This window comes from Pantherophis guttatus, chromosome 7, assembly GCF_059756535.1.
Source record: "Pantherophis guttatus breed Tessera chromosome 7, ASM5975653v1, whole genome shotgun sequence".
NCBI lineage: Eukaryota > Metazoa > Chordata > Lepidosauria > Squamata > Colubridae > Pantherophis > Pantherophis guttatus.
The window spans coordinates 36,406,042-36,431,632 of NC_142069.1; the positions used below are offsets into that span (position 1 = coordinate 36,406,042).

Consider the following 25,591-nt stretch of genomic DNA (forward strand, 5'->3'; position numbering starts at 1 on the left):
TGTTATTAACACAGCTGCCTGCAATTACTGCAGGTTCGAATCTCACCAGGCTCAAGGTTGACTCAGCCTTCCATCCTTTCTAAGGTAGGTAAATTGAGGACCCAGTTGTGGGGGCAATAAGCTGACTTTGTATAAATATACAAAAGAATGAAGGCTATTGCTTAACGCATTGTAAGCCGCCCTGAGTCTCCGGAGAAGGGCGGCATATAAATCAAATTTAAAAAAATAAATTAAAAAAATTTAAAAATATGAAAAATGGTCATGAATCATTTTTTAAATGGCGTTGTAACTATGAATGGTAATCAAATGAACTGTTCAAAGTCATAGATTACCTGTATTAGAATGTTTTCCTGTGTTCCTGACAAAATAGGAATTTGTAATCTTGTACATCTTGTAATTTAAATCTTGTAATTTAAATCCTCTGTTTCTTTTTCCTTCTTTCTTTTCTTTTTTCTTTTACTTTGGACTAACTTGAAACAATACTGCCCACTTTTCTGCCTGACAGCTCTTCACATTATTGAACTCAACCATCATATTTTCCCATAATGTCAGGCACAAGCAACTAGATCCACTTGTGAAAGGTTGAAGTCAGCTACTTTATTGTGTTCTACCTATATTACAAAAACCTCTCCAGTCTGCTTGCCTTCCCTTGAGAACAAACAGAAAAAGTCCCATGGGACTTGAGGGGAGGGGTCAGGCTTATGCCTTTTGCAGCTTTGCAAGGCTCAAAGGTAGTTCCCCATTTGACTCATTCTCTTGCCTGGATGGGAGATTCCCAACACATCGTCATTTATTCTTCAGGCTACATTTAGCCAGTGCCTTCAACAGTTCCTCATAAGGTTTTCCTTCCAGGCTCTTTATCATCTTGGCTGTTCTCCTCTTGGTCTAATTTATGAAGGTCCTTCCTAAAATGTTGGGCTGCAAACTGCAATATTCTAGATATTGTCTGACAAATAAAAAAGAGACAGAATGTTTGACTTTTCTTAATCCCAACTACTTGCTTTTGTTTGTTTGTTTGTTTGTTTGTTCACAGTTCATCACAATGGTGGTTCATATTCAACTGATACTCCACTCATATTCCTGGATTCTCCTGACATGTACTTCCAAAGCTAGGTCACTCCATTCAGAATTTAGATATTTAATGTTTTGCTACCTAGATGCTTAATCTTCTGCTTGTCAGCACCATTCTGTTGGATTTGGTTCATTATTCATTCTGGCAAATTCATTTTGAATTGTGATGTTTTTCTCTGCTTTATTAGCCAATTCTCTTAACTTCATGCTATCTTCAGCTTGACACTCCCAATTGATATTTCCCTCCAGGTGATGCAGAATAATTTATGAGCATTGACTCAGCATAAATTTTCTGGACTGAAAATAATATTCACATTATTGTTGCTACTGGAAAATGGAGCTAGATTTTTTACCATGTTTAATTAATAGGGTCCAGTGCCAAAAGCATTTGTCATGGATGTAGGAAACTCAAGTTTAAATTCCAACATAGCAGTGGCACGACAGAGAAATCCCTGAATGATTTTTGAAGAGTTGGAATATGAAAAGTATCATACTGGTAGTTTAAATCACAAAATTATTACTGTTTTAGAATCATGGACATTGAAAAGTCAATCTTCTGCAGTTAACATGGGAGAGGTATTTTGATCTTTCTTTCCTGTTTGCCCAATTATATTTTTATTACATTGAAATGTACTTTTACAATTTGAAGTTCATGAAGCTGTATAGGAACTTTGCCATTTAAAACGTGTTATTTTTCATATTCCATTTTTGAAATGTTAATTGTAAGGCACTGAACAGGTTTGAATAAGGTACTTTTTCTAACCTGTATTGTATGAATCTTATGAAAATAAGTTGTCACTCTTGAGTTTTTCACACATAAACAAATCAGTTAAATCAGCCAATGGAGAAGATAGCATGCTAAGTCTGTCACTCTCCCAAGTTATTTGGCAGATTTCATTCTTCTAACTTAGCCGGACTCCTGCTTTGGAAGACCAAACAGAAGAAAAATGTCAAGAAAAGAAGCCTTATGTAAAGGCAAAAGAATTACAGACTATCTCAAAGAATCATAAATATGTAAATCTTAGAACTCTTCCACACAAAGAACAAATCAACAGTGAAGGTATTGAAAGTTAGGCACCTTAGGTTTTTGTGACTCTTGACTCAATCAAGTGTTTGATCAGATAACTCAAGTAAGAACTTAAAATGAAAAGAGAGAAGTCCACAACATTTTAAAAAGAGGACTTAGCAAGTATGTCTGACAAATCTTAATAAGCAGTTTAAGGAAAATTTAAAGCAAATGTGTGACATAGCTCAAAAAGCTATAACAAAACACCTCCTCACCAGCAATCAGCATCCAGATAAACAGAGATTAATACAGGATTAATAGCAGGCAAACAATCAATCAATCAGTAAACAATAGCCCCATCAAGGAACTACCAACTCAAACAATCAAATAGTAAACAACAGTATAATCAATGAACTATCAAAAAGAAACCAACACTCACACCAACAATGCCAGGGCAAGCCACTGCATATAAACAGAGCTCCCACTCCCTTCTTAAACTGAAGATATTACCTAGTTGGGTAAAACAACTAGAAAACAACCAAGCTCAGGGAGTACCAAGATACATGGAAATTATAATTATAATACAATTTGTAAAAGAGGAGAAGATTTTGATGCTAAACAGATAAATTGATAATCAAACTGTAATGTTATTGCTTAAAATAAACTGCTTAAAATAAGTAAAAATTCATTTTCTAGAGAAGCAGATGAGAATGATGTCAGTTGTTAAACTAAATTGCCATATGGATATGAAATAACACAAAGCCAATTAGTTAACATTAATTTTAATAGGTTTCATCTTGTTATCACTACTATAGTTGTCATGATCATCTGCTTGATCATCCTGCTTTCAAGAAAAGCATAGTCTAGGATACCAGTGATAACATATGGGATAAAAATAGACTTTGCTACCTGATTTTAAAAGCAAAAACACAAAAGCCTTGAAATATGATCACTTTACTGCTTGAATCCAGTGCTGGGCACTTAACAAGAGGTAGAAATATGTTTTCCCTTCCATGAGCCATATTGAGACCCTTATTCCTAGCAGAACCAGTAATGGAATAGTGTCCCTACATCCCACCATGCTGATCAAAATCAGGCACCAGAATGATTGTATACCTACTGTGCTAGTTGTGCTTCCATGTATGCACCAATAGGATCATCAACCTTACAGTTGTAATGTCCTGATTTTAAGTCATTCAGACCTCTTCCTGGTGGACCACATATTCTTTTCAAATTAATACCAAAATTCAGTAGGAGCAAATTGTGGCTGAAGCACAGTCATGGCCATGAGCTTCTTATCTATACCAGGTGACAGATGACACCTTTGATGCTAACTTTGAGTAGCATCAGCTCCCAACTTGATTAGTCTTTATGGTGATAGAGTTTATACAGCTTCCCAAAAGTCACATTAAGCTAGAGTTAATCAAGTCCCAAAATTTGAGTGGACTTTTCTGTGTTATCAGCAAAAGTAATATATTATTCTCAGTTAGCTTTAGATGGTGTTTATATGTTAGTATGGATCAGATTTAGGAATCACATGCTCCACCTACCAGGTACCTTGGATAAAATGCAAAAACAAAAATAGAAGTTTAAATATTACAAGAAACACACACACAGAATACAATCTGGGAGTAAAATTAATATTTCAGAATACTAAAAGCCCTGTGGAACGAAGTATTTGCTAACTATTTAAAGTAAAATAACAAAGGAGCAATCTTGAGTCATTCAGGTGGGTTGCACAAAGTTCTTTTCTTGTGCTTGTAAGTTTGTGTCATGTGAAAAGGAAACAGCTAAAAAAAATAACTTATTTAGAGCACAGTTGAGGAACAAAACAGGAAAAATACACATTCTTTGGTTGGTTCAAACAAGGCCTTCCTATACTGTTTGAAACATGGACATTTAACTATTTAACTTTAGCAGTTATTTGGACTGCTGAGTGGTAGAAAATAGTGTACTCCTATCTATCTCTAACATATCAGCTTTCCATAAGATTATGACCTGCCCATAAATACATGTTTTCCCTATTTCCCTTTGGACTAAGCAATATTTATGCAAAGTGCAGTAAAAATGAGAAACAGTGAGTGAAGGAATTTAAAAGCTGGGGGTAGGAGGAAAAGAAAGAAATCTAAATTCAGTTTTTAGCAAGCCAAATCACAGTATCTTTCCATAATTTTTTTCTTTGTTGTCCGTTCTTGCCTCCACAAGCCACAATAGTAATTTCTTCACACATGTCCCATTTTCAATGAACATTCTACCAAGATTCACAAATTCATCTCTTTTCTAATTTTCCACCATTTATGTATAATTTATCATCAGTCCTTTTTCCCTATCGAAAAACACGGCCTTAATTTCAATACATTAATTTATATTTTAATAGAGCTCATTGTGTCATACAATCTTAGTCAGTCAGTTTATTAGTCTTAGACCAGTACAAAAATTGCATCCATGAGTGATGTGTGAATACTTAAAAATATATCTAAAGAAATCAGAAAATAACATTTGAGACAAAATTAAAGCACATCTATAAAACAACCTTATTTGAACCCATGACTAAGGTCCAACATTGCATAATCTAATATGTGCAGCACCTCATTAGGAATCTCTGCCAATAACACAACATTATCTTCATACAAAAAACCCACATATTTTCATATTCCTGACCAAGATATTTGTACATCGGTTCATTCATAAATTAAACAAGCAAGGAGATATCATAGATCCTTGACTTACTTTCTGCTTAATGTTGAACCATTTTTAAGCATTCTTTTTTTCCTTATGCCTCTACATAAACAATGTTCCATTTGGCAAAATGTATCATACTTTAAGCATATCCATTTTTTAAATTGTATGTTTCTTTGATTTAATGAAATTGCAATAAACTGTTTTAATCAATTATAAAGAATAAGAATGAAGAATAAAAAAGCCTTGTCCTTTCCAAATATGGCCAATTGTAATCACTCACTTCCTTTTGATCAGAATTCTTCCAAACACCTTTCCAGGTATACTAATGTCCCTCTTGTTTTTATATTAACCTTGCCTATCTTTCCCTTTCTATAGGAAAACAATAGTAGCATTCTTTCAATCATCAGAGGTATATGCAGTTGTCACATACACATATACATTAACTTGGTCAGACAGCTATTCTATAAATAATCCACCCCCATCTTTTAACATTCCTCCAATTTTACTGTCTACACCTGAAATCTTATTTTCAACATTTTACAGTGTTTATTGCTTATTTTTCATTAATATTTTCTAGAAGACAATCAATTACAGTATTTGTTTCAATTCTATTATCTGACTTCTCACTATAATTCTCATAAAAATATCTCTAAAATACCCTATCCATCATTCTCTCACTTTAATTCATCCCAAGTCTTTTCATCGCTTTTATTTTTAATTGCATTCACTCTGTTGGAGGCTCCTTGTTTAGCCCCTTTCACTCACTTTGAAAACAAACTTGAGTCAATATAGATCTCATTTCTACCTCTCAAAGGGGAAGGTTCTTTCAGATGAAATCTGTAAACGTAAACTCTGCTTCTGAGTTCTTTTGTGAGACTTTGCATTTGCCGACTCTTAGCCCACGTAGTTGTGTAACCTTTTTCCTTTTGATAGAATGTGCTATGATGGATATGTTTTGTTTCTGCATCTGTTTATCTAGGTGGATAATGTGCAGCACTTCCTATTTGGGTATATATACACCTTGTAGCATGTGGAAAAAGATCTTGAATATATCAACAGTTATAAAAGAAAGATGTTCACCCTGCAACTTAAATACTTTCACAAAATAAAAACAGAAAAAGAATGAAATGAGTAGTTTAGAAAAGGAAAACCACAGCAATATATTTCATTAAAAATTGAGATATAAATTTACAGATGCTTGGAAATGCAAAGGCACAATTGTCACTTTTGCTGACACTATGGGGTCTGACATAATGTCAGTCTTAACTTTGAATTACTGGCTTTGGTTGGCTCATGTTCTCACCGTGAGGCACAATTTAAATGTACTTTTTGTCTGCAAATATAACCATAGCTCTTATATTGTCAATAATAATAGGCTTCTTTTTGGCCCCCTTAGGGCAAACACTCAAACAAATGGCATGTGAATCAATAAATACCTTAGACTGCTATATTTATTCATGAGATGTGTATCTCTTTGCAAATTCCTTAGGGGGGAAAAATCCTTAATTCTTAATCTCATCATATCGGATTGATTGTTTATCAATTTTAAATTAGACCTGATTTCTTACCTGAAAATGAACCTGGAAACGAGTGATATTGCTTAGTCTTTCTGTGTCTCATTTGATTCCTGCTTTTCCCTCTTTTTTGTTTTCTGAACAGCAGCATTCCAGGTAAAAGAGCACATGATAAGCATAAGGCATTGGCAAGTCTATTGAAAAAAAAGCTTGCATATATCAATTTGCTTGCATTTGGATGTTCTGTAAGCCGAACTGCTATCTGCATAAGAAAGGCTGTTCTGTAACCCCACCAATGCTTGGCTTCTCATCTGATTGCCTTTGTTTCCTCCACCTCTCTCTTTTGTTTTATTGCTGGCTCATTGGCAGCTGCTCAGGGTGTAGAACAGGCTGGTTGAACTGAAGACAATTATTTTTCTAGGGCAACAAAGGTACTTATGAACCCTTAAGCATAACCAATGAACCTGATGCCATTGATGCCCTTCTTATAGCTTCCGTCCTAGAAAATTCATGAATAATATTTTGCTTGGGGCTCATTTGAATAGTCTCCCCATTCATTAACTACAGCTGTAAGGCAAGGAATGAGAGTTCAAAAAGCAAACCAAGGGAATATATTAGTAATAAAATTATCTCACGGCCTTCAGGCATCTTCTCAATCTCTCTTTTCTCTTCACCTAAATTCATAGCACCATTAGTTAAAACAACAGCTTTTGTCATTTGCAAGTACTAGAAATACTGAATAAATATTTCTTCTGTTCAGGAAATGTGCATGTATATGCAATATCTGCATCCCACATCTCTGAAAATTAGCAAGGAATAAAACTCTGAAATGTCTTGGATATTTTTCACCATGAAATGTATTGCTACTGCAGAACTGTCAACCCAGAAAGTGTCTGTAAATCTAACAAATTGTTTAGATTGTTTTTCCTGGACATTTAACACTGATACCTGTATATTTCTACAGACAACAAACAGTGTGAAAATGAAGCATTCAGTGATGCAAATGAGCCTGCCCTTTGCCCACTTCTTCCTATTAGAACCTAACGAAGAAGCACATTTGTATTTGCTATGCAAATGACAATCATTTGCCCATTAAAAATGTATCTTTTGTCACACAGGTGACATGGTCTGAAAACCCATCTGCTAATATGAATTAAAGCAAGCAGTTAGCATAGGGGTATACTGTTGTGTTTAGGTTGTACAGTGTGAGCATGCCAAAATGCTTCAGGGTTACCAAAGTGTTGACATGTTTAGTATAATTTTCATCACTGTCTTTGCTAAATAAAATAAACTATCTAACAAGACTCTGGAGACTGAAATACTGCCCCCCCTTCTCTACAAATCAAGAATATTTTTATTCTTTAATATTTATCAGCTACATCCAGAATGAAATATATAATCTTTTTCATTGCTACAATATGCATTTTACCCTCAATTCAGAAGACAGGTGATTTCTTGAACAAGTAGTTATTTACTTCCTATATTTATATCTTTACATGCGTAATACAAAGAATTTGGGTAATTCATGGAAAGAAAAATATATTACACAAATGGCAATAATATGAAACTGAAATGTCCATTTTGTTTTCAACAAAGAGCATATCCCAAGCGTTTAAGATGGTCTCTAAGAATTGCTGATGAATATACAATAACTAAGATATGGGCCAGGTTATTTATATGAGATATATCTCATATAAATAACCTGGCCCATATCTTAGTTATTTTTTTAGCATATATAAGCTATAGCTTATCATCTTTGCCAGCAAATAAAATATGCTAAAAAAATATTCATGTTTCTTTCTTCAGCAGCAGGTACAAAGATCGAACATATAACTTATTACTTTTAACAATAAGAAAGTTAGAAATGAATTTTAAAAATGTAGTCAGTATCACTGATGATAGAGGCCCAAAATTTCTGCAAATCATCATATGCAAGAAAAAGATTTAGCGCATGGTTGTCCAACATTTTGGCTTGCCTGGGCCACATTGTGTGAAGAGGAATCATCTTGGGTCACATGTAAAATATATGATATAATTAATCTATATAAATAACAAACTTCCTTTTAAATTTTTTATTATTCTCTTGCATTACTAGTTGTTGAGGGTTGCATGTGGCATGCAGGCCATGAGTTAAACACACTTGGAATAAGGCAATGTGAACTAATGTGACCAGGGGAAAAATGGAAATTGTATATTAACATTATTGAATACTATATAATTTTACATTCAGATACACTGTACCATTTGTAATATTGCTTTTGCAGCAGTTGGCTTGGAATCATTCTCCACTGGAATAACCTAATAATATAAAACAAAAATTTTGAGTTGCACAGGTCAAATGAACTGATGTTTCAATCTGACATTAAAGTGCTAGGGAAACATTTCACCTTTTGCTTTTATGAGCACCTTTTCAATCCTTATAAATCTGTCATCAAGAGGTATAACAATCTGTTCATAGTTCCAGGTCTCACAGTTCTTACTATATATTAGAGTTTGAAAGGGAGCTGCATGTTATGCTGCAGCCATATCTAATGAAGGTCACCCTACTATTATGTTTTGAAAAGCTACTTTCGACCCCGGGTAACTTCTTGAATTCATTGTAAATTAACTGAGTAGTTGAAGTTAATAGGTTTATTGGGTCCAAATTGGATTATATTAAAATAAGCACTAAAATGCACAAATGGCATAAATGAGAGTCCATTCTTAGATACAATTTCCCCTGTCATTACAGTACTTTACATGGAAGAATTGGACAGCTATATGAGGTTACAAATATAATTTGGTCCTGAAAGGGGAATTGAAGTACTTCAATTTTTTTCTTTACTTCAAACTTGCACCTGATAAAAATAAAAGCAACACAGGTAGTAAAGAGTCAATGAATATTGAATTTTTACAATAATTGTAATAGCAGGGATTGTGTCTACCCAAACTAGAAGTGGTAGTAGATTGAGATTAGCATTAGTAAATCAATATCATAATCCTAGTGCTATGTATATTTCACCTCTAAATGTAATGTAACATCTATGGCCTACACAAAATAATCTGGCTAGTTTTATCATATTCTAGTAAAATATATAACTATAAAGGTAAAAGTTCCCCTCGCACATATGTGCTAGTCGTTCCCGACTCTAGGGGGCGATGCTCATCTCCGTTTCAAAGCCGAAGAGTCAGCGCTGTCTGAAGATGTCTCCATGGTCATGTGGCCAGCATGACTAAACGCCGAAGGCGCACAAAACGCTGTTAGCTTCCCACCAAAGGTGGTCCCTATTTTTCTACTTGCATTTTTACATGCTTTTGAACTGCTAGGTTGGCAGAAGCTGGGACAAGTAATGGGAGCTCACTCCGTTATGCAGCACTAGGGATTTGAACAGCTGAACTGCCAACTTTTTCTGATCGACAAGCTCAGCGTTTTAGCCACTGAGCCACCGCATCCCTTAAAAATATATATAACTAACTAATGTTTTAAAAGGGGGCACAATGGCTCAGCGGTTAAAGAAGCTGAATTTGTCAGCTGGAAAGCTGATAGCCTGGGTTCAAAACCTGAACACTGCATGACAGGGTGAGCTCCTGTTACTTACCCCTGTTCCTGCCAATTTAGCAGTTCAAAAGCATGCAAATGCAAGTAGATAAATAGATATCACTTTGGTGGGAATGTAACAGCATTCTATGTGCCTTGATATATATAGTCATTTTGGCCACATGACAATGATGTCTTCAGTCAACACTGAGTTGACTCAACTGGACAGGCTAAACCTTTACCTTTATAATGTTTTAAAGCTGTTGAAAGCCATATAGAATTTTCAGTTCATCTTTTGTCCCACGTATTCCTGTTTCCATTTGTCACTGAATTGCTGACATAAATGTTAGGGAAATCTGATTTGGTGAAAAAATTATTAACACTTATTTAGCTGTAAAATTCTGAAAATGACTGCATGCACGTACAGAATTTGGTTATAATCTCACTTTTCCATTTTATGCTCACAGGCAAATAATTCCCATAATAATGATGTTCTTTCCATTTATCTTGCAAGCTTGTTTATAGTGGTGCTATCAGTTCCACGTTTATATCATAGCAAACAAACTACTCATTGAGTTGGGATGGTAAAAAGTTTACTGAGGCAATATCCTCTGAGATCTATATTTGAATGTTTTCCTCAAAATTTGGCAGAAAGAAGATTCTGCCACCAACCCTAAAATCTTCATAGGTAATAGAGTTACTATACATACATTAGTTTACTACAGCTCTTCCTTGCAGAATCTCTCCACCCCCCCAATCTTTATTCATTGTCATATTTTTCAAGTTAAAAATGGTTTAATTTTAATAACTCATTGCTTTGCTATTGCTGGTTTTAGTTTAATTTTTATTCTATTTGAATTTTCTGTATTTTTGCTTTTTATAAGATTGCTGATAATTGAGAATAGATATCTGCCTCTTGGGGGGCTTCAAGAAAATCGAACAATCACATGATTATTATTTTTTGTTTTTTTTCCCTTCAGATCCATTATTACATACTATATATATATATATCCAACATGCTACATATCAAGTATGACAGCAAAAGGCCTACTGTACTTGAGAACATGCAGATATAGTTGGTACACTAAGGTCCAAAACTATTTTGAGTCCATTAAAAAAGTGACAGATGTGTTAGTGTCTGAGAATGCAGGGAAAGCAAGTAGTCAAACAAAAACATTCAAAGCAGATTAATATTAATAAATAAAAATATACTGTAATTAATTGATTCTGCTGAAATAAGCACAATGCCATGAACTGTAAGATTAACAAAGTAACCTTTAAAACTTAAAGACACAGAATTGTAATTATCGTTGTGTGATTAATACTTATAAAATTTGGATTAGACTCTCACTGATTTTTAGAAGCTGATTTTGAAATTGGTAGTGCATGAGATGAATCTCATCTAAGAGTTTTTTTTTCTTTCAATCTTAGTGAATTTCTTTTATATAACTCCAAACAGTTTGTGCTACTAGATGTGGGGAAGAAAGGGTAAGGAAAAGAAAAAAAAGATTTGTTTCAAAGGGCATTAAATCCACTGAAAGCCATGACATGATCTCACTATAGTATAAAATTGAGCTATTTTTCAGCATTTTGTATTTAGTCCACCTATTTATATTTAATGTAGCTGCAAATAGAAAGCGAGAATGTTGAACTGCTAGAGAAATGATTCATTAGAACTGTTTTGCAATCCTGGCATCTTTAGAGCTCAGATGCTGGATTCAGAATTCTGCAGTGAAATGAAATCTCTTCACTCTCTATTCTTCATCTATTAAAAACCTTTAACTATTAGGTGGAATGGAATGATAACTATTAGAGAAGGGTTCCAAAAGCATGTTTTTCCCTGTAGCCATTTTAAGCTATATATATATAAAATCAATTTCCTATCAGCTTGCTGTAAATTCTAATTTAACTTTATACTTGGGTTTATTCTGGCTCAATACTAAACTTTTCCACCGATGGCCAGCTATTGTTTTTGCCTTTTTATCTACCAGAATTCCATGTTGAACTAAGATGAACCCCAAAAATCATGGTTTACAGACTTGCCTACCAAACTGCTAGGAAACTCTCCAAATATCTTTCCTTACACCTTCCAGATTGATCAGATTCCCAGGGTGGACTATTCCAGATGTTACAAATCTGTATAAATCCTAGATAGTCTGAAGCAGTGGTAGGTTTCAAATTTTTTTACTACTGGTTCTGTGGGTGTGTCTTGGTGGGCATGGCATGGCTTGGTGGGTGTGGCTTGGTGGGCATGGCAGGGGAAAGATACTGTAAAATCTCCATTCCCTCCCCACTCCTGGGGAAGGATATTGCAAAATCTCCATTCCCACCCCACCTTGTGGCCAGCCAGAGGTGGTATTTGCCGGTTCTCCAAACTACTCAAAATTTCTACTACCGGTTCTCCAAAACTGGTCAGAACCTGTGAAACCCATCTCTGGTCTGAAGTGGCAATCAGTTTTAACTGGACCAAGAATTGATTTTACTATAGCAAAGGGTTTGATACATGTAGAGGGTTCTCCATTATTTTTTATCACAGTAGAGGTGCTTGAATCAAAAAATAAGATCTGGTGTAAGTCTATTGACATGTGTTTGGCCAAAGTACTTGATGGCCATGAATTTTATAAACTTTCCTGACCCATACTTCAGAATATGAAAGTCCAAGTTTGCCCAAGCCCCAAGGATGAGGCAGGGCCGGATTTTCCTATAGGCTAACTAGGCTTCAGCCTAGGGCCTCAAGATCAAGAGGGGCCTACATTCCCTACATTCAAATTGTTAGCAAAATTAAAATTACACTTTCACTGTAGGTGAAAGGGCCTCATAAGTGGAATAGCCTAGGGCCTCTTTGCATCTAAATCCGGCCCTGGGATGAGGACATTAGATTAAGGAGCCTGGTGAAAGGAATTCTTTGGGAAGCAGAGCAGGAAGTTTATCAGAATGTGTAGAGAAAATGAGGTTGATGAAGCTATTGTTGGTGAAGCTAATGCACAGAGCTATTGCTGCTTGCAGGATTTGCCTACTACAATTTAGTACATTTCTTTATTGGCATATCTTTGTTTTAGGGCAATTTATTGCTACCATCCCACAAGTTGCCTTTGATACCCCTGAATCTGCAATTCCCTGTGTGTTTCTGCAGAAGAGAAAATGACTGTGTCTCTATTAAAGAAGCAGCTTGTTCTGGCAAAAGCAACAGACAAGTGGGACACAGACACACTGTGATTGACTGATGGATACTTTTTGTAAACTTCAGCATTCGGTACCATCATTCCAGGAATTCTTCCTTCAAAACTGATTTAGCTCACTATGCCTGTTCATATTTGTAGGTGGACCATCAACTTTTTGACAGATAGGAACCAACAGGTGAAGCTAGGGAAAAGTACATCTAGTACCTGGGCAATTAGAATAGGCACCTCTCATAGCTCTGTTCTCTCTCAGCTGTTGTTCTCTCTCTATACTAATGATTGCATTTCAAGGGAACTCACTGTTGAAGTACTGAAGTTTGCAGATGATACAATGGTCATTGGCCTCATTCAAGATGGTGATGAATCTGAATATAGATGACTTTGTGATGCAGTCAGAACAATCTGGAACTGAAAATGCTTAAAACATGTAGAGATGAGAGTGGATTTTAGGATGAACCCTTGTATTTGACCACCTCTTACTTGCATCAGCAGTTGGGTCCTTCAAGTTTTGGGCTTCTATAATCTCTCAGGACTTGAAATGAATACTTAGTATTACAACCATCATTAAAAGGGCAAAAAGTGTTCTTCCTGCATCAACTCAGGAAGTTCAGAGTGCCCCAGGGGCTGTTGATACAGTTTTACAGAGGAATTATTGAGTCTGTCATTTGTACTTCTATACAAGTACAAGTTCTATACTTGTATTCTGTATCCTGGTTACAGCAACCAAGCAGGATAGTTACAGACTCTAATGGATAGTTAAGACTGCATAAAGAACAATTGCAAAACAGCCTGCCTTCCATAGAAGATCTGTATGTTGCTCAGGTCAGAAGGAGGTCTGAGAAGATATCTGCAGAGCCCTCACATCCTGGACACAAATTGTTTCAACTCTATCCCTCAGGACTGCACTACAGGGCATCGTATGCCAAAACAGGGGACAGGTTTTTTTCCTTCATACCATCAATCTGCTGAACATCTAATTCCCACAGTCCTGTCTAATGTCTATGAATATTTACCCATGTAGTATCACTGTAGTATTATCATTTATTATGATAATTTTAATTATTAATTAAATAATTATTATTTATCCATTGGTCATTGCTCATGTGAAAGTGCCCCCACCTCCCACATCTATACATCATACATTATTTTTATTACTACCAACCAAAACCTTCTCTCTACATGTTAATCCATCCCAAATTAAAACTATTTAGTGTTTAGTGTTTTTTTTTTTGTTGTTGTTCTATAATATGTTCGTTGATGGATTTTGAAGGTTTAAAGAAATTGCAAACCCCAAAGGAAGTAAAAGGAAACTTCAATGAATATATGTTATTTAATTTTTCTGATATTGGTTCATATGACACTGATCCTTGAGGGAGAGGGTAGTTTTGCCCTAAACAGCCATAGAACTATGTTATGCAAAATACTTTCCTGATCCATTTAGGTTTGTCATGTGGAAAGAAGAAGAATAACATGTTACATTTGAGAGAAAACAACAGTAGCTGTCTCTCAGATGTATTTGATTGTCCTCTGCAGAGGATTTCACCTCACTGAATCTTGTCTTTAGTAACAACTTCATAATCACTTCTGTAGCATCTGATCCAACTTTTCATTATTTAAAAACATCATGGTTCTATAGAATATAGAGTAGTACAAGAATATCAATTGGATGTGTGAAGAAAGCAACTATAATTCTCCATGAGAAAATCATATTATTCATAAATTTGTAAGTAAGAGGTGTATATGTGTATTTTAAGAAATCATACAAATAAAACTTAGTATTTAAAATAACATAAAGTCATCAACATTTACTATATTATAGCAGATGAAAAAGCTAATTCAATAAATAGAAATTAATAAATGTTGGGAAATGCTTAAAACACTTTTTTCACTTCTTAGTAGTGCAGCCAATCAAATTATTTCATAAATATGACCTAGTGCTTGAAATCCTGAAGACAAGGAGAAATGCTTTTGCAATAAACAATATCATTATCATAAAGTAAACTTGATTAGGCTGGCGCTAGAGGAAATCAAAACTGGTTAGGAAGGCTTTCAACAAAGGATCCATTTAATGACAACTGTCAGTTTAATAAAAATCTTCTTTGCCAGTTAATGAGCTACAAGGTCAAAAAATAAAATCTGAAACATCAAATAAAGGGATGAAATAAATGCTGATTTATTTATTATATTATCAACATATATGAATATGAATTCTTATCTACATAAATGCTAGATAAAATAGATAAATGTTATATAAGGTATTCAGGTGTTTTAGCTGATCAGTGACACATACTACTATATATTGAAGAGCTCTGATGGAGGCCCAAGGCCATATATTCTACACCATAGAATGTTCTTTATGCAGTTGTGAAAGTTAACTAGTGGATGTCCCATAATATTAGATCTTTCGGCGGCCTTTGATACCATCGACCATGGTACCTTGCTGGGACGCCTCGAGGGGTTAGGAGTGGGAGGTACTGTTTTACAGTGGTTTGCCTCCTACCTCTCGGGTCATACGCAAGCAGTGTTGGTGGGAGGGCAGAGGTCGGCCTTGAGGCCTCTCACTTGTGGGGTGCCTCAGGGGTCGGTCCTCTCACCCCTTCTGTTCAACATTTACATGAAGCCGTTAGGAGAGATCATCCATGGTTTTGGGGTGGGGTATCACCAGTACATTGTTTTAAACCTATTTTTTCAGATAAACTGTCATAATTCCTCAATTCAAGCAAAATGACAACCTTAGTTAAAAATGGTATCCTGATCTGTATCTCATATACCAAACCTCCCAAGTATTTTGTAAACAGTGAGAGATGGATGTATGAACAAGTCAATTTTATACTGTATCATTTAAAAACTGCCTTTTTATGACCCTGTAATCTCTTAATTCAGGGGAGAGTTGGGGCAACTGAATGAAGATATATGTTTGCTGGCCAGCTGCCCTTCTTGAGACCACATGGAGATTGCAGCAGATAATTTTTCTATATGCTCTAGAAGAAAAACATCTACTGTTATCTAGGATTGAACACTCAACTTTTCAAATGGGAGAGGAGCGTCTTCAGCACTAGGCCACCACGGCACTCTAATATACTAACAATAATGGTTTATTGTACCATTAAAAATACATAAAAACCTATGCTGTAAGCCAGGCACAACATACACCCAGAACGCCACATTGTCTGCCAAGCAATCTTGTATAACCCAGCAGCATTTTTAAAAAATAATTAATTGCTGCGAAGCACCACTGCCACCAGGAAGAATCTGCTGCCACCACCTAAGTTTTTGCCATCATCTCCACCTCAGAAAACACAAGTGTCATGAACACCACCAACTCCATTGTTGTCACTGTGCTACCAGCTGTTGAACAGTTGATTGGCATGCCACCTATTTCTTTGTGGCCCACAGTTTTTAAAAAGGTATTAATCTGGCTCTTTCCCATCTATGAGTTGTGCTGGCCTTCTCTAAACTCTCCCTTCTGGATGAATGAGGAAAACAATGAATAAAGTCTGACTCAGTGTGACTGATGGAACCATGTCAAAAATGACAGGGGTTACTGTCTCCATACTAGGATAACTTAGTGATAAATTACAGAAACCTAGACCAGAGAAGCATGCAAATATTGACTATATATTTAGATATATTTAGATCCTTCTGGATATTTTCCAGAATCTAAGTGTATGTTGTATCAAACAAATCACATAAATAATGATAGTGATAGACACCATTTGAAATGTATATATTCTTGAAGGCAGAGGCTTTCAATGTCTCTTAGTCTTGGTACTACCTTGAATACCAGAAGGCATTTACTTCCTCTTACTTCTTGCTAGTAAACATAAGCAAGGACCATTTATTTTCCTGTCAGTCGATCGCTGTTCTTGCTAGAGAAATGACTATTAAGAATATCTGAAAACAAAGCACTGAATTAGTCTGCACCAAATTAGCTTTTGTCTATATCATGCTTGACTTGTATGTTCTGCCAATTTTCCTTTTGCCCCAGTTGCATATATTTAGAGGATTTCTTAAGGGACCAGTGGGAGATGAGGGTGGGTGTTTTGCTTATATAATACCATGGGCTGTCAACTGGAAACTGCTAAATCTGCGTGTACATAGTGCATGAAATTCATAAGGGATCCTTGCTTACATAAGTAACACTCTTACGTTACTTGAAATGATAAACAAATACAAATGCACCACGTTAAATTACTAGTGAATGATAGAGTATGTAAAACATTATAATATATAGAATACACACATAATTTTTAATTTTTAATGATTATCATTATAATATCCTTAGTAGGTTTACCATTTCCTTCAATAGTTTTACCATTTGTTATTTTTTTTTCTGCTTGTATCAAGCAAACAATGTTATTTCTCACCTCAACACAGCTAAGTTGTTTTGTCCTGTTAGATGGCAAACCAAGAATGGGCCAGTTCAGAGATACTTAGATATCTCTCTTACTTTTCCTCAGTGAGGTGCCTGGATTCTCAGCAAGTAATCTATAGTTATATTTCTTTTTAAATGTGTGGGATAATAGTAAATAGGTACTCAAATTTATAAATTTAATATAATGTGAATGTGAAAGTTTCAATCAGCAAAAGTTGGCTTTGATCAGAACATAGCAGGAGCATCTATCCAAAGCTTCTTTTTCTTTCTTCTGTATCAAAGGGAGTAATTAGTTGATCACCAGTCATGGAGAACTTATGCCTCTCCAAATTTTCTTCACTGCAATTCCTAGCATTCTTCTCCACTGAGACAGGGCTGCTGGAATATCTAAAGGGTTACAGCTTAACCATAAAGACAGGTAGTTTTGCAAGCACCACGGACCCGGTATCTGTTAGAATAGCAATTTAAAGGGGCTATTATCTTATTCAGCAGGAACTCACTGAAAAAGAATTCTCAATCTGATAAGCCAAGCAAAGCCATTTCTACAGCTTTAGAACAATACCACACCTGTGCGTAGAGGTCTGCTACATCCTGCTGTCTCTGAATCTCCAGACCAATTTTTTTTCCCTGATGATACCACTGTTGAAAAAGGCATTAAAAGAACGGAAGCAACTAAAAGCAGCAGCCAACTATCATGCAGAGCATAGTGCTTTGTAACAGGAAAAAAATGGAGAGGAAGTAATGAAAATAGAAAGAAAATGGAACAATGGGTTATTTACCAAATCCCTTCAGAACTGTGATTAGATGATTCAAAAATCTGAAATTTAAAGAAGAATTCAACAGAGGGGATTTTCTAGTTTTTTTGTCAATAGATCCCATGTGGTTTATGCATTAGATCCCTGATATTATCCCATAGAAATACATGCAAAACAACATTGTGATAGCAACTAATGCTGCCCTTTAAAAACTTGCAATTAGAGTGAACACCAACCAAGAAGTTCTATACCCAAAGTTTCCTTGGTTAAATAAAAAGCATTATAAATTATGGAATGCGCTGAGATGGATAGACTTACCAAGGAGATCCAAGGAAAGGAAGAATCTGAATATTATCTGATCTGGCAAAAATGGTATAAATGGTTAGAGGGAAGTGGAAAAAAAAAAGAAAAGAAGAAAGAAAGAAAAATTAAATAAAAGAAAAGATATCAATAGAGTAAAATAAATTTTTACATCAAATGAAATTTAAGAAAGAGACACGAGATATCAATAAAATAATATCATTATATAAGGTGAGAGAAATATTGTATATTGAAGAATATAGGATATTGATATTGTAACAATTCAGATATTATAGATAGATGTCTTTAATATGATGCTTGTTGTAAATTGTTTTACTTGCATTTGTAAATATTTATGTGGTTTCTTAAATTAATAAAAGTTTAAAAATTAAAAAAAAAAGCCATTGTCACAGTCTAATCCCCATTTTTTTCAGAGAATGGTCAGAGAGATTAGCCAACTCTTTCACCTTTTCCTCTCTTATCATTGCCCCCAAGTGAATGATGGACTTACACAATTTAATGCTTTTTTTTATTGTAGAACTTTTTAAAATTTTTGTGGTGCAATGGCTTATTGGTGAAGATGCTGGGTTTATCAGCTAAAAAGCCAACAGCCCAGATTTGAGACCAAGTGTTACATAACAGGATAAACACCTGTCCGAAAGTTCTAAAGCATGAAAATGAGAGTAGATAAATAGAGATGTGGGTATCAATAGGTACCACTTCAGTGGGGAGGAAACAGTCTCCATGACACCATGCTGGCCACATAACCAACCACAGAAACATCTTCAGACAATGCTTTGAAATGGAGACAAGTGCTTCCCCTCTAGTTGGCAATAACTAGTGGAGTAAAATTCGCAGGGACCTCTTTCCTTTTTGCCTTCTTTTTAACATTTATTATTATGCGTTACTGCATTACTGCATTACTATTACTATTAATCTTGTCATCGTTTCTATCACCCATCTCCTCCCACTCTGTATGACTGTATGACTAACTTGTTGCTGTATCCTTACAATTTATATTGATTGTTTCCTAGTATGATTTGATTGCTTATTTGTACCCTATGACTATCATTAAGTGTTGTACCTTATGATTCTTGACGAATGTATCTTTTCTTTTTATGTACGCTGACAGCAAATGCACCAAAGACAAATTCCTTGTGTGTCCAATCACACTTGGCCAATAAAGAATTCTATCTATTTACTATGATTTTCCATGGGAGGGTACAATGTACTCCTTTCTTTGATAATGAAACCAAATTGATTTTTTGTATTGGCCACATTAAGGTCAGACATGAATGGTTATATCACAGAAAAATGTTTAGCTACCTCGGATGATGAGCCAAGAATTATTTATTTATTTAGCATACGGCAAAAATGTTAAGAAAACACCTCATAATTACATTCTCGATAAGCAAATATGAAACTACTTACTCTGTTTACATATTCAAAGGTAGACTATTTATATAGTCAATACATGATGGAATTGCATACAGACAGTCTCTGGAATTCCCTTGATAGGTGCTCTGAGGGCATTTTCCCACAGTGTGACGCACTGTCTTCTTTGGAGAACATTCCCAAGTTTTTCCCATTTACAGAGGAGGCTAGCACACCTGCCATGTTGAATCCTAATCCTATTAAGGATTGACTAGGTCTGTCAGAGTAGATTGAATCATTTGGTTCAGCTGTGAAGCAGGGAATGTTGTACACTCTGGAGGAGCAATAGAGGACCATTCTTGCAGCATTCAATTAATGTTGAAAAAAGTAATGGTTATTTTCTCTTAAAATAAAATTACTACATTTTAATAATTTTAACAACCTACAATTTGCTAACATTTCATTCAAAATTAATATTTGACTTGAATTATTTTCTCTTAATAGTTAATAACCAAAAGGATAAAATAATACAACTGCTTACTATCCTATAAAAAGCCCTACAAAATATTTTTATATATTATCCACATGCTGTAGAGATCACTTGTCCAAGAAATGGGTCATAAAACTCAGAAAATTGCTTTCTTCTTAGTACCATCAATTTTCTTTGGCTAAAGAACTACACAAACTTTAAAGCATATCCCAAAATATGAAGGATTAAAGGATTTCTTGGATTTCAAAGAAAATATGTATGGTTTACGTAAGTTAGCTACATGTCTTTGCAGTTGTTGTTCTATAAACACACCCAACTTTTTGCGACCTGATGGACATCATGTTGCCAGGACTGAGACTGTCAATAAATGTTTTCTTATTATAAACTCATGCTACATCATCAAGGATCATATTTAGCTGCCTTCTGTCAGTCTCTTTTTCAAGTGTCTTTTATTTTTCTTCAGGGTCTTTACAAATGACTCATTCTTTCACCTGAATGTGACCAATGCATTTAAGCTATACTTTATTTCCACTGAAATCAGTGGGAAAATTAATTATAACTAATTTAGAGGTGGTTAATTTAGTCCAGTGTTGATGGTCAGGATTGAGAAAAATACCAACAGTGAACTTCCCAGGGTGGGTATCAGTCAATCAATACGATGACCACAACATGTGATCAAAGCCCTGCTCTTTTTACACAAGTTGTATTGGGTATGGGTTCACATAGGTCACATAGTTGTGGTTGCCACCCTGACAATTTTTTACTTCCTCCCTGGGCAAATCCTTGAAAATTAACTCTGCCCAATGAGAGCAATATGCACCTGAATCCAGCATTTGCAGTTGTTTCCATTTCTTAAGAGTTGGTCATACATTTAGTTAAGAGGTACAGAGACTATACTTGCAACATTATAGCTATGATAATACGAGGCAGAATTACCTGGGCAATTAGGCTCTTCTGGTATCCAACTTGGAGTTGAATGCACGTTTTCAATCTTCCTTTCCTCACTCACACACAGTTCTTTGTGCCAGTTCGGCAGGCTGCTAGAACACAAATTGCAGGCTATAAATCATTCACAGCCAGAGATAAACATGCTCAGGTTGTTTCACAGTTAGTATAAAACATGCAGCCTTTGAAAATATCCTTTCAGAATATCTTGAGGCCAGAATGTGCTCCGGTCCAACAGGTCAGGCAAGGATCAAAACTGGTAAACAAACGATCAGATGATGAATCTGGAGGAAAGGCAAGAGACATGGTGAAGCAAAGATGTGGTAAATCAATGTACATGGAGGCCACAGCTGAAGTTTGAAGAGGGAGATAAGCCACAGTAAAACTCTGCCTAGTGCATAGGTGAACTACAGTAACCATGAATTGCCAAATCTGCTGCCCTTTTAATTAGCCTCTCTCTGTGTGCCTAGGACTGAAGAGTTGAACCTCTGAATTTGAGAGACTGTCAATGGGGGTAGTTAAGAGTATCCTGGAAACTATCTTGATCTGCTAAAGGTAGAATGGGGACTATTGGCTCTAGTACTGCTTCATAAATTGGGAAGCCAATTAATTTAATTTATTTTTAGTTATGTTAACTTTTATATTATATGTTATTTTAATTTTCGGCTGTTCACCGCCCTGAGTCCCTTTGGGGAGAAGGGCGGTATATAAATTCAATAAATAAATAAATAAATAAATAAATAAATAAATAAATAAATAAATAAATCTCCAACAACAGGACTGTTACTATAAGATACTTGGGCTCCAACCCAACCTCCTGTCTTCCAGCATTAATTGTGCTATGACCTGTCAGAAGGTCATATTGTTTCATATTTACTAGTGATTTTTATCAATGCTCTGAGATCACTTCAATGAGATACTCATATTTAGCAGCTGGAATTGTTAGTTAATCCACAACACCAAGAAAACTCATCTGAGTATTAATTTTGTGTTATTTCAATCGTCCATTTAATTTTCTGATATGTAGCCATATTGTAAATATGTAAAATATACCCCTTTTCCTTTTATCTTCATCTGAGTGTAATGTTTAAGAGTCAGACCAAGTGAAATTGTTTTGCTTTTTAATTAAGTTAAATAAGTTAAATAAGAGGTTTCAATTAAGTGTTGGAATTTGATACACATTAAAAAAGTCATTATCTTAATCTAAAGCTGAAGAATGGGAAGTAGGAAGAAAAAAGGAGGAGAGGAATAAGGAAAGGTTCTTGGAAATCTTCCAAAGAGACTTTAGGTACAAGGGTTGTTTTTCTTGATTCTTTGGGTTTTTTTAGGGCATAACTGGATCAAGAAATTATGCTGGTAGAACAGGAACCAATAGGCTAACCATGTTTCTGAGGTTATTGGTTTTTTCTGGTATAGCTCTCTTTAAAATCTTTAGAATATGTTGTCATCTTTCTAGATCAGGGATCTCCAATCCCGAGGCCTGTTCGGAAGTGGGCCATGCGAGTAGCTCACTGGTACACATGCGCAAGCGCGCAGTTTGACTTGAGTGAGTGGCAGGCCGGCAGACATACACGCAGCTTGACTAGCACGAGCAGTGGGCCAGTGTGTATGTGTGTATGCTGGCCCACCACTTGCACAGGCCAGTTCTTCTCTCCCTGCCTGGACACTAAGCCGTAAAGGTTAGTGACCACTGTTCTAGATAATTTATTCTATTTGATCTTTCACCATTTCTTATACAGATCATTCTGATAATTTTCCTTTGCTCTCTTCAACTTTGCCATAAATGTGTGACTGCCACTGGCTGTCTTTATTAGCATCTTAGTTTTGCATCTTTCCCCTATTGGCAGTTAATGGTTGATTGCAATTTTCTGCTTGCCTAGCTTCTGAGTTTTATGCTAACTTTCTACACATATTATTGCATGTGATTAGCTATCAAATTCTTGCAGAACATTATTTCTCCTGCTAAATCTAAGGAAAGAAATAGGGGAGTACAAGAAAGACAAAATAAGAAGTCCTGCTATCTAAAAATAAAGGACAAAAAAGCTTCATGTTTAATACGTGAGTATAAGAAAGAGCTCTAGCACATTGCATCATTCTTCAAACAATGGAATTTTTTAAATTTTGGAATGTTATTATTTATGACCTAGAGAAGATTTTTTCAACTTGCTATCCTATAGATAGGTTGGATTCTAGACTACAGAATCATGATCCTGGAGAAGACTTACTCACTTAAGCCATTCATATCCACAAGAGTTACTTCATCAGCACTTCTTTTTGAGAGTTGACAAGACTGCTCCTTGTTGATAACTCTTAAAAGTCAGTCATTTGTAATATTGCATATTTTACAAGTTGATACCTCAAGGTAACTTAATAATTTCATTTCATTTCAACTGAAACCATAATATGTGAAGTGAACATTAAGTCAAAATAATAATTTTTGGATCATGTGAATATAGAGATTCATTGTATTTTTTAAATCCTTATTCATGGATGATTAATACTGTTCTGGCAACCACATTTTAGCTTAATGATTCAACATATCTATCCTTCTTTCCTTCCTTCCTTCCTTCCTTCCTTCCTTCCTTCCTTCCTTCCTTCCTTCCTTCTTTCCTTTCTTTATGTCCTTGTTATTTTTATAAATAATTCAAGGTGGCAAACATACTTACTACTCCATCCTCCTTTTATTTTCCTCTCTATTGTCACACATTCAGCCCAGTCCTGCTCTTCAAGAGTATTCAAAGGCTACAATCATCCATATTGGTGTAGCTGACATACAGATATGGGCATATCTTAACTGCCCATTGATACTAATTTTGAGAAGTACAATTTGAGTGGAATTTAAGGTACTGTTGTCATCTTTAAAGCCTTTCATGAGTATCTGTCAAACTGCCTAATGCTATTAGTATCTGCCTATCCATTTCACAGAATCTCCTTTCATACCTTTAGAGCATGCCATCTTCAGGGTTCTCAATTGCTGTTCCTCTTATGTAGACCAAGACTTTCTCTGACACCTTCTCTACTAAACTATATGGTCATCCTAACAGGCCTTGGAGATTGCAATGTTTTGATTTGTATTTTATGTTTTAACCTTATTTATACTGGTTGTACTCTGTCAGTCATGTTAAGATTGGAGTGGCCTATAAGTCCAGGAAATATGAAAGTAAGTAAATATTAAGCCAAAAATGAAATACTTGTATTCTATTTCTCCAGACACTTCCTTTCAGAATGCTTGAAAGAGCTAACTGAAAATGTCTTCTCCTATCTAAAGGCAAGTGCATCTCAGTCCTTTCAACTTGTAAGCATATTTGATGTTGTATTATTAATTATTGAAACAGAAAAGAACAAACTATGTATTTTTCTATATCATATTTTGATTGCAATTCAGGATTTTTCCTGGGACTTTTTAAAAAAAATCTGGGATTAAAAACTCAGAGCCTTTATTCCATGAAGGCAATTCATATAAAACAGGCAATAAAACTTAATATGTGAATATAACAATGCATGTAGAAACTAATCCAAGAATGCAAAGGTTTTCATCAGTTATTCCCCCTGCTTCTCCCTCCTACCCACCATACAACAGCATGTGTTCTGCCAAAGCACAAATTAATTTTATGGCTTTTGTGAAGTGATTTATTCTAGCTGAAAGAAATAGCAGTAATTTATCATGAAATTCAACAGTGTAGCTTATAGAGAGAAGAATACCCTTAATGTTTTTATTTCTATTCTTTTTATGCTATCCATTACCAGGGTGTGCAGCAAAATTATATTATTGTTACTACTTTTTTTTTCTAATTTGGTTATATCAAAAGTTGGACTTGTCTTGAAATAGACGTACAAATAAGGAAGCCTTTTAAATTTAGCATTCATGCATATTGGCAAATTGACCAAGGAAGTTGCACCCAAGATACTCAAATAATGGGGATTCTGGGCAAGCTATGGCAAACTAAAGACAACTCAGTAGAGACCAGAGCCAATGACTGTAGCAGAATGAAAAACTGGAAAATGGATTGCTCCTCAGAATTCACATCTGGATAAAGGAGAGGATCTGGGATCACCTACAAGCATACCATATGGTGGCTCCCCAAGAAGAAACAATAAGACTGTGGTTTCCAGTGGGTTTTAGAACCTCATAGCCAAGGCCACAGTTTGCACCTTCAAAAGGACACTGGAATTGCATACTTCCTTTCTTAATAATGTCTGGAAATTGCTTAACAGTTTTTGGGATATTAAGAACTTTAGGAATGTTATCCCAATGGTGCTTTTTCAAGACACAACTGGATTTTCTTTATTTTTCCTTGAAGACATTTTGCTTTTCATCCAAGAAGCTTCTTCAGAAAACAAAGAAAGTCGAACTGCCTCTTGAAAAAGCACCATTGGGACAAC

At 35.3% G+C, this 25,591-nt stretch overlaps 2 long non-coding RNA genes across 2 annotated transcripts in view; both read right to left on the reverse strand.

Moving 5' to 3' along the window:
- The window catches only part of LOC132712625 (uncharacterized), a 128,911-nt gene extending 122,387 nt beyond the window's left edge, over window positions 1-6,524 (reverse strand). The window contains exon 1 of the long non-coding RNA XR_009623282.2: window positions 6,328-6,524. This is a non-coding gene — a long non-coding RNA (uncharacterized LOC132712625). The remainder of the gene's footprint in view (window positions 1-6,327) is intronic.
- Window positions 6,525-19,834: 13,310 nt separating this feature from the next.
- Window positions 19,835-21,461, reverse strand: LOC117655540 (uncharacterized). Its single transcript, XR_004588709.1, has 2 exons — window positions 21,200-21,461; window positions 19,835-20,107 (listed from the first exon to the last, which is right to left on the reverse strand). It is a non-coding gene; the product is annotated as an uncharacterized LOC117655540 (long non-coding RNA).
- Between the last annotated feature and the right edge of the window lie 4,130 nt (window positions 21,462-25,591).